Consider the following 8634-nt stretch of genomic DNA (forward strand, 5'->3'; position numbering starts at 1 on the left):
AGAATCCAGCGTTAATGAATTGTGACTTTATACGTGACTTTCATGGACGTCAGATTACTGATAAACCAAAAGAAACCATGTGTACAAGACACACATTTAATTTTCACTGACAACATTAAGTTTCAGTTCCTCTGCAAGCTCTAGTTCCCCTTTTTCCTTTCCAGCAAAAACACAGTATGTGGTTTGGCTAAACTTGCTAGTAGGTTATAATGTAACCGCTAACAGCTACTTTTGTATGTTCATTTTGATTGTCTGCCGTAATAGAAAGCTGGCATATACATTGTGTTCACATTTATCTCACCCGATTGCTCCAGTTTGACACAAAAGGAAAAAAACATGAAATTAACAAGAGAGGCTACAATTGCAAGATGAGCTTGGCTTTAGGTTTTAAGAACTGTCCATTCAGGCGTTGATTTCTCATTTGATTTACTGCTGATACTTTAAACAGCACGTTATGTGGGTCTTTCATATTTTGTATCTAGCCTTTTCATACATATTAAAGCACACGTGTTTCTGCAATATAAAGTTCAAAGTTATTAAAATATTTACTTAAAATCTATGTCTTGGTATTTTATAATACATAACTGAGTTGGTTTGCAATGAACTCCCCCTCCCTCTTCTTCTGCTGCAGCATACCTGAACACCGAGGGTCTGCTGAAGCTCGCCTTGGGGGGCTGTGTTGGATAACTTGCTGGAGCCTGACAGAGCAAAAGAAGGAGCATGCAGCACAGAACAGGCCGCTGTGCTCTAGCTGGAGGTGAGTGCTACATTACTCGTCTTGAGCCGTGTTGTGACCTCTCTACCAAACTCTCATAGGGGTCAGAGGTCAAACATGGCAGCTGCACACAACAGCAGCACGGTACTCCTTTTTTCACTCAGTCCCCTTACAGTGAGTTCATGAATTTGCTGGCTGTAAACCAGCACTGATTACACAATCAGGAATGTAGAACCCAAATTAGCCTGTTAGTTTTAATGCAGTTATTCACAGTCAGCTGGACAAAGACTTCATCAAGTTCAATGAGGATTCATGACATTTACATTCTCGGAATATGTAGTTTAAAATAGTTTTAACTTATACTGTGAGCAATGCTAATGGCTTGGCTCTAAGGATCACACTGATCACACTGTCAGCCTGTTCGTGGTCCAGACTACAATATGTCAAAAACTGTTTGATGGATTGCCATGAAATTTGGTACAAATAACCATGGTGATCAGAGGATCAATCCTAATGATGTGAGTGATGCCCTGACATCTTACTGTAGAGCCACTGTCAGGTGGTTTTTTATTTGGAGTGAAAACATCTCTCTAATGCATTACTTTGAAATTGACTACACACAGTCATGTGCCCTTTATGAATTCTAATAACTTGAGTTATCCCATTGACTTCTTTTCATCTTAGTGGGTAAACATTTTAATTTGTCAGGTTTCATTATTGAACAAATAGCAGCAAAACCAATGATATTCCCATTAATTAATTGGCGACTGTTAGCAATGTTATCATTTAGCACAAAGCACCACTGTAGCCTCATTTTGTCCAATATTGATGTTAAACATACATACATTGTGCCGTATCGTCTTTATTCAGTGAAAGGAAATTGTGCCTCTATGAGAGAATCCTTCCTGTTGTGAGGTATCGATTTCCTGAAATAAGCATTAACCATGAAAGTCAGAGGACATAGGCTGTGAAGGCTCATAATGTAGAAAGGGAAAATGAAACTGCTTTGGTTTTTAAAAAAACGTTTTTAATCCAATTAGATCTGAAAGTAAAGATTCTAAATACCTAAGATGGCTTGTTAAAAATAGAAATTCCTGCAGATTGCTCATGCATGCCCAGCCGTATGGGGTAATCCTTCACTGTATCTATTATTATATTCATTACAAAGTAATTATTCTTTCCACCACTGAATTTTATTTTCAAAGAATGTTGAAGGCATTTGGAGTTATGATTTTAAAACAGTGTTAAACAAGTATTTATGTTTCATATCTTCCAGGCAGCTACCGGTTACAAGTCTGACTGTGTGGGCAGGGCACCGACCTGCATGAACGTGTAACCTGCCTGACGTACAGCAGGTAATCCATCACACTATGGAGTAGTATCATCAATGTCATCTCTGCAAGGAAATGTTTGGTGCGTTCAAGTGTTAGTGAGAACACTTGGCAACCCAACAGAACATGTTAGAAAGATCCTTTTGTCGCAAATCTGATCTTCCAGGGTACAACTGGTGAAGCGGCCTCATAGTGTCAAGTTCTAAAAGTTCCATTTTTGTTCCTTTTTTCTTTAAGAACAAAAGAACACCTGAGCAATTTTCAAGTGCTCTTTTTCTTAGTTCCACTCCAGCTCAACCATCAGCTCATGGGAGCCTTACGGTCTGAACCCACTGCATGCGACCAATTCGCCTACACTCGTGTCCTCCCAGCCTCGCTGGTCACTTGTTGGCATGAATTGAGGAATCCTTTACATCCAAACAGCTCCCAGGTTGTTGACTAAACAATATAACAGTTTTTTTTTTTATTAATGATTATGACACAATGAGGAAGAAAAGCTAACAGCGCCAGCTTGATGCACGTCACAGTTAATTCCAGCATGCTTTTAGCAGCCGCTTGCAATGCTCAATGAATAGGAGCAAATCTTTAGCCGTGTTCAGTGGGTACATCAACAAAGCATAACCCAAACATATCTTCAGTCACCATATTCTTGATGAGTTGATGAGACGTCTCATGTTGTTTCTCTGCTGTTTTCAGTTTATCTTTAAAGATGTTCTATGACCTGCAAGTTTAACGTTTCATCGCCTGCATCCGACATACATTTTGTTCCCTTTGTTCAAATACTTCCAAACATAAATCTTATGGCTGCTGGTCGCCGTTAACATCAGGTGATGTCTGACTGAAAATGTTGAGTGTTGTCATTTTATTTTTGCTTTATGGATCTGTCTGGTTATTTATTGAAATAAGTTATATGACTTTGTCTTGCACTTTGAATATAGAGCAGGGTTAATTTACATTTATATTTATTATATATGAAATGCAATTCCACTGTACATCTGACAAATACTGACATCTAAAATCAGAAATCTAGCACTCATGTCTGACCCTGATTTTTCACTCTTGGTTCCATCTTTGGACATTTTTAGGAACATTTTAGCTGTAAAGAATTGAAGGTTAACACCTGTACCTTTCTAACACAAGCCATGACTACTAAGAGTTCTTTAGTCATGTTTTTATGTACACTGTTGGGAAACCTTATTCCTCTAATTATTAAAATATTTAGCATACACAAACATTGCAAACATTCAAGGAGGGTTTACTGGGCAAGATCTGTGATTTGCAAATGTGAAAATAGAACCTTTACATTAGTTGTGTTTTACATTCGGCCACATGTATAACCATCGTTGTTTGAACTGGTGATTTTGTGCTCTTGTTAGTTTAGGCAGACTCTTTAAAAAGAGTCTATAGAGCAGATTTGAGTCATGTGGTGAGAATGACTCAGTAGCGTGGATGACCATGTAGGATCAAGTATCTGGGCTAAAACAGCAAACATGACTTCGAGGTCATGTAAGGGAACAGGAACAGGGACCTCAATGAGAAATGCTTGGTCGTAGGCTACCTTACAATCAAGAAGCAGTCACAGACAGACAGACTTGCATCCAACATGCTTCCAAACACCACATCTAATGCCTGCTGTAGCGCACACACCCTGTCATTTTGTAATATGAATAGTGACATACAGTAAACCTCCTACTGTGCATCGCTCAGTCTGCCTCACGGGCTTACATTTAGAGGCCGCAGTATTTCAGTGCCGCCCCTGTGGGTGCACGCTGCCTGCTGTTACTACTCCTCAGTCTCAGGGTGGGAGGGAGACACCGACACATATGAAAGGAGCTCTGTGAACGAGGCTCGACTTCCACAGCCCACAGAACAAACCAGGAAATGGGTGAAAGAAGATTTGAGTCGGTGCCGCCTAAGAGGAGCAAACCTCTGCTCTATATTGGTAACATGTGGGCTGCTGAGGCATTTTATACTACAATATAACAGGGTTTAGTGTGTAAAGATATTACACACAAGATGTCACATGCTAAATCTCCCTGTTGGTTTCGCATTTACTGTGAGTGGATCCTGAGAAACATGCATAATTATATATAGTATATACTATACTCAACTTTGTCGCAACTTTGTAGGATGCAGGCTGTGCTGCTTTTGAACTGTACTGCGTTGATCTAAAAACCCTACCTTACAGATATGGGATGGATAATACAAGAAAACTTTACTGTTCAACTGCAGCTTCTGAGACGTCCGTACAGTTGAATCAACACCTCTCAAAAACATCATTCTCTTCAAAGCCACCAGACTCCATTGACAAAAACTACTATTTTAGCTTGCAGAATCTGGGAGTTGCTGGTCTACCAATGCCTTGATAAGGTTGGTTTGCCTGTGTTATTGTATGCCTGTGGTATTACAGTGTTTTTGAGGATACAACACAATATTTGGGTAACACAAAACAGGCAAAAACAACAAACCATGTCCATGTTTGTTAAGGTAAAATTGATGTTTTTATGAATGGAGTCTGGTGTGTGTGCAGAGAGCGATGTAACGTCTGTGTGTGGTTAAAACAATCATCTTTCTCTGTAACAAAAAGGTCTATCTCTGTAGGGATCCTTTCTGTCATGTTGTCACACACTTAGAATAACAATCTGAGCCTGTCAGTGGAAACAACAAGAACTTTTAGTGGACGACCTTTGATTGATCTAGGATAATATTGAATATTGAATTATAGCCTGTTTCACTGCTGCAGGCTGTGGACATCTACTGGAGCAATTCCACAACTTTTGTGCCTATTAATTATTTAGACCCTATAATATGTAAAAGAAGATCCTAAGTTTAAAGATATCAGAATTGACCTTAAATGATTTCACTGCATGTCTCAAATTTCAGTCCATTCAAGACGCTGGTGTGAAATCTTAAACCTGTCTTAAACTCTGCCTGTGAGGGAGTCATGATAGATGGTTGCTTCACTGACCTACCAAAAGGTTTGTAGCTTTACAAATCTCCCAGACCACCAATACACACACACACGCACACACACTCACACATACACACAAACTTACACATACCTTAAGCTAGTTGAGGCCACCCACCCTCTCTTCACAGTAGCCCCTCTATCTTCCCATTCAGCCGCGGTGATTCCCTGCTTTCTTCACCTCTGCTGCCATCAACAGCTCACCATCTGGTCACCTGAACTCACTTTGCCATGACCTTTTACCAAACTTTCCTTCTCCCAACCATACTAAATCAGTGTCACAGCAAACAACATTCACAGTGTGGAACTCTGACTTTCACCTGTCAAACTGTGATAGGGATGACGCAACAAAGGCTGTACAGTATATTTGCTCCAGATTATGTCTGCTTTCTGTTTTTTAACAGCCGCAGCCGTGCATACCAAGGTCATGCAACCCTCCTAACTCTACATTTTCGACCTGAGGGCTCACAGGAGATCCGCCCCGACCAGGTGGTGCGAACACACAGCTCTACATTCAGCTTTTTATGATTGGCTGAAAGCATAGCTGCGCAGTAGGTGATAAATTGTTCCATTAAGGGAGGGAAATCGGTGCAGCACTCAAACTGTCCGCGAGTTATCGTTTAGAGCTCCACAGCAGTTTAAATTGTTAAGTTATGGCTGAATTGCCATGTAAGAAATCTTTTAGCAGGGCTGGCTGAGATTTATCAGCACACAACAGAGAGATGCTTGGTGCCGTTAAACATGCCACAACCACAGATAAAGACATTTTACCCTGTTATAGAAGACAAGCATCCCATAAACCGTAATACCAACTGCTAATATTCCACAATGTGCCTCATACAGCAGAAATAAACACAAATATTTATCAATCCTTCTCTCATAGAAACATCACAGCAGTTGAAACGTGTACTTCTCTCAGTTGAAGCATCACTTGAGATGCCTCTCAGCGACACTGTGCTCAGACAGAAGGACATTCCTGACTTTCTGAGACATAAACTTGTTGCACGTCTGACTGCAAGATCCTTGCTTCCTTTCTGTCCTGTGTTTTTGAATCAGGCTGCTTCCCATTAGGAACACCTGTAGCCCAGGCCAGGCTTCAGATTCTCTTTGTGGGGTTGACACGGACCAGGGGATTCTAATCAGTGTGAACAACCAAAACATACTTGGAGGCTGTTCTGGATGCGTCTTGTTACATCTTGCACAATTTGTAAATCCATTTGTGGTTTACATTTGAGAGATGACTTTGCAAACTGTGGCTAATTGGTTGAGGTCAAGTGCAACCAGTTTAGTCATAGATAATATCAAATCTCTATTAGCTGATATTTCCATAAGGATATAGAATCTGTCAGTGAAGGGTAAGATTGTTGGTGTCTGAAACGTCCTGGTGTCTGTCTGTATTCCCAGTATTTACCAATCGAGTTTGATAAAGAATTTGGCTTCATGCATGTTAACAGTCAGTTTGGAGAGCACTCCCAACCCGTCAAACACAGCAGCTAGGACAGTGGCCCACAGCTTCAAAATATGACTTCCTAGGTATCCCATTTGTGTTGGTTTTACACATGCAAGACCCTGTGGTCAACTTGGCAAAACAATTGAATGTGTGTGTGTGTGTGTGTGTGTGTGTGTGTGTGTGTGTGTGTGTGTGTGTGTGTGTGTGTGTGTGTGTGTGTAATGGCCAGTTAAACTTCCAAAAGAAAGCAGTTAGAAGATAGAGATTATAAATAAGCAGTGTCCAGAGTGTTGGACATGCAAAAACCGATCGAATCTCTACCCCTGAGCCACAGCCACAGCCTTAGTAAAGGCTTAGTTACGTATTACATAACTAGTGTAATTAACATTATATTCAGTGAGCTACATTATTGAAAAATAATTCAAATTCTTAAAAGAGTGAACACTGGCCACTGGTTTCACATGGAAACTGAACGCTGGTCTCCTGGATGAAAGTCCCCTGTTTGTCTTCATAAGCCCAAGCGCTCTTTCCACTCTCCATTCTAGAACAACTGACTTCACAGCACATCAAAACTTTAAGCTACAGGTCAGTGTCCAGATATTACACCAGAAGGGTACCTGCAGAACCATGAAGCATTGGGCCTCTGACCAAGCCTCAGAAGTCCACCAAACCATCCACTCTTGACAGATAACAATTTAGCTTTTTATTCATCTCCATTAAACAGATATCGGCACACAGGATTGTCCGTTACACACAGAGGATAAAACAGATAAAAGCTAACTGTGAAATGAAAGAAAAAACTGCAGAAATAAAACCAGTACATAAAACCAGTACACGCTCTACTTCCACAGACTTTTGTTAAAAACACACAAACAGAATCTGCTGTGTAAATTCAGCATGCCACAAGTGAGTGAGTCAGCGAGTTTCTCTGTGCTCAGTTTCAGGTCTGCAGCTGATGCAAACGCCTATTTAGGTCAAGTATCTGTATTTTTATCTGAATAAATAAGCTCAGCTGACAACATGTTGGTATAATTGTATACGTCAAACTGCTCGTGCCCTCTTGAAATGGAGGCAGCATTTTGCCGGATACTAATTCTGGTGTGCCACATGGCAGACCACATGAAAATACATGGTTGTCAATGGCGGGGTGTTGTGTATGACAAAGTAGAGTCATTTAAATTGCACAAACATATCCCCTAAACACCAAACACCCAGGTATAGAAACCTCAAAGAAACAAAGCAAACACAGCTTTCCAAAGCTTACCTCAAATTACCCAAAATCGGGTTAGGCCTCTAATAAAAGCCTCTCTGTGCCATGATGACTTAACCTGCCAATTGATACTAGATTATAAAGAGTATTTATTCTTATGAAATACTGTGGTAGCCAAAAATAATGTTAGTGAAGTGAGGGAACTTTTTTTTCTTGCTTGTGTTAGACAGAGGAATGGAGTGAGTGTGGAGAAAGAGCTCTTTATCCTTCCTCTGCTCGGTGTGTAAACAGTGACAGACGGTGGCGGCTGCTTGGCTCGAGTGTGCCTGTGAAAAGTGCCTGTATTTCAATACCATGTCAGGTTAAACTCATAGCGAGTAAAACAACTAACCTAATTTTAACATTAATACTGTGCTCATTGAACGTGTCTGACAGCATACTTTTAAGAATAACTGAAAGATTTTTAATCCTGGTCTGGTTTTTTAAACAAAAACGTTCTGAAGTTAAAAAAAACAAACTACTAAGGACATTTTTTAAGTTGCTATAAGATACCCACATCTGATTAGCTTTTTTGCCCATTCGTTTGCCCCCTCGTTTTAGGGTCCATCTTGGTGGATTAGCTTTCTAAATACTGTATTATATCTAAAACATAAAGCTGTTAGCATTTCAACAATGGAGTTTATTGTCCTGCTGCTACTAACCACTTGATTTTTATTGACCTGGTTTCGTTCTATAGCCTATATATAGTGCACTGGTAATTATGAAAACATTGAGGCATTAAATCGCTCTCAATCTGCTTGAGGTTTTGCATTCCTCGGCTAAAGCTGCTAACCTGAAAGCTACGCGCAGCCTGAAAGTGTTTTATTAAAGACATTAATGTTTTTACAAAGAGGGTGTAGTCATTATGACTCTTGTCTGTCTGGTGCAAAGGAGGCTGGGTGATGGTGAGATAGAGACACA

The sequence above is a fragment of the Semicossyphus pulcher genome, unplaced genomic scaffold (assembly GCF_022749685.1).
Source record: "Semicossyphus pulcher isolate SPU_LCO1_2020_fin unplaced genomic scaffold, fSemPul1.0.p SCAF_18, whole genome shotgun sequence".
In the NCBI taxonomy this organism is placed as follows: Eukaryota; Metazoa; Chordata; class Actinopteri; order Labriformes; family Labridae; genus Semicossyphus; species Semicossyphus pulcher.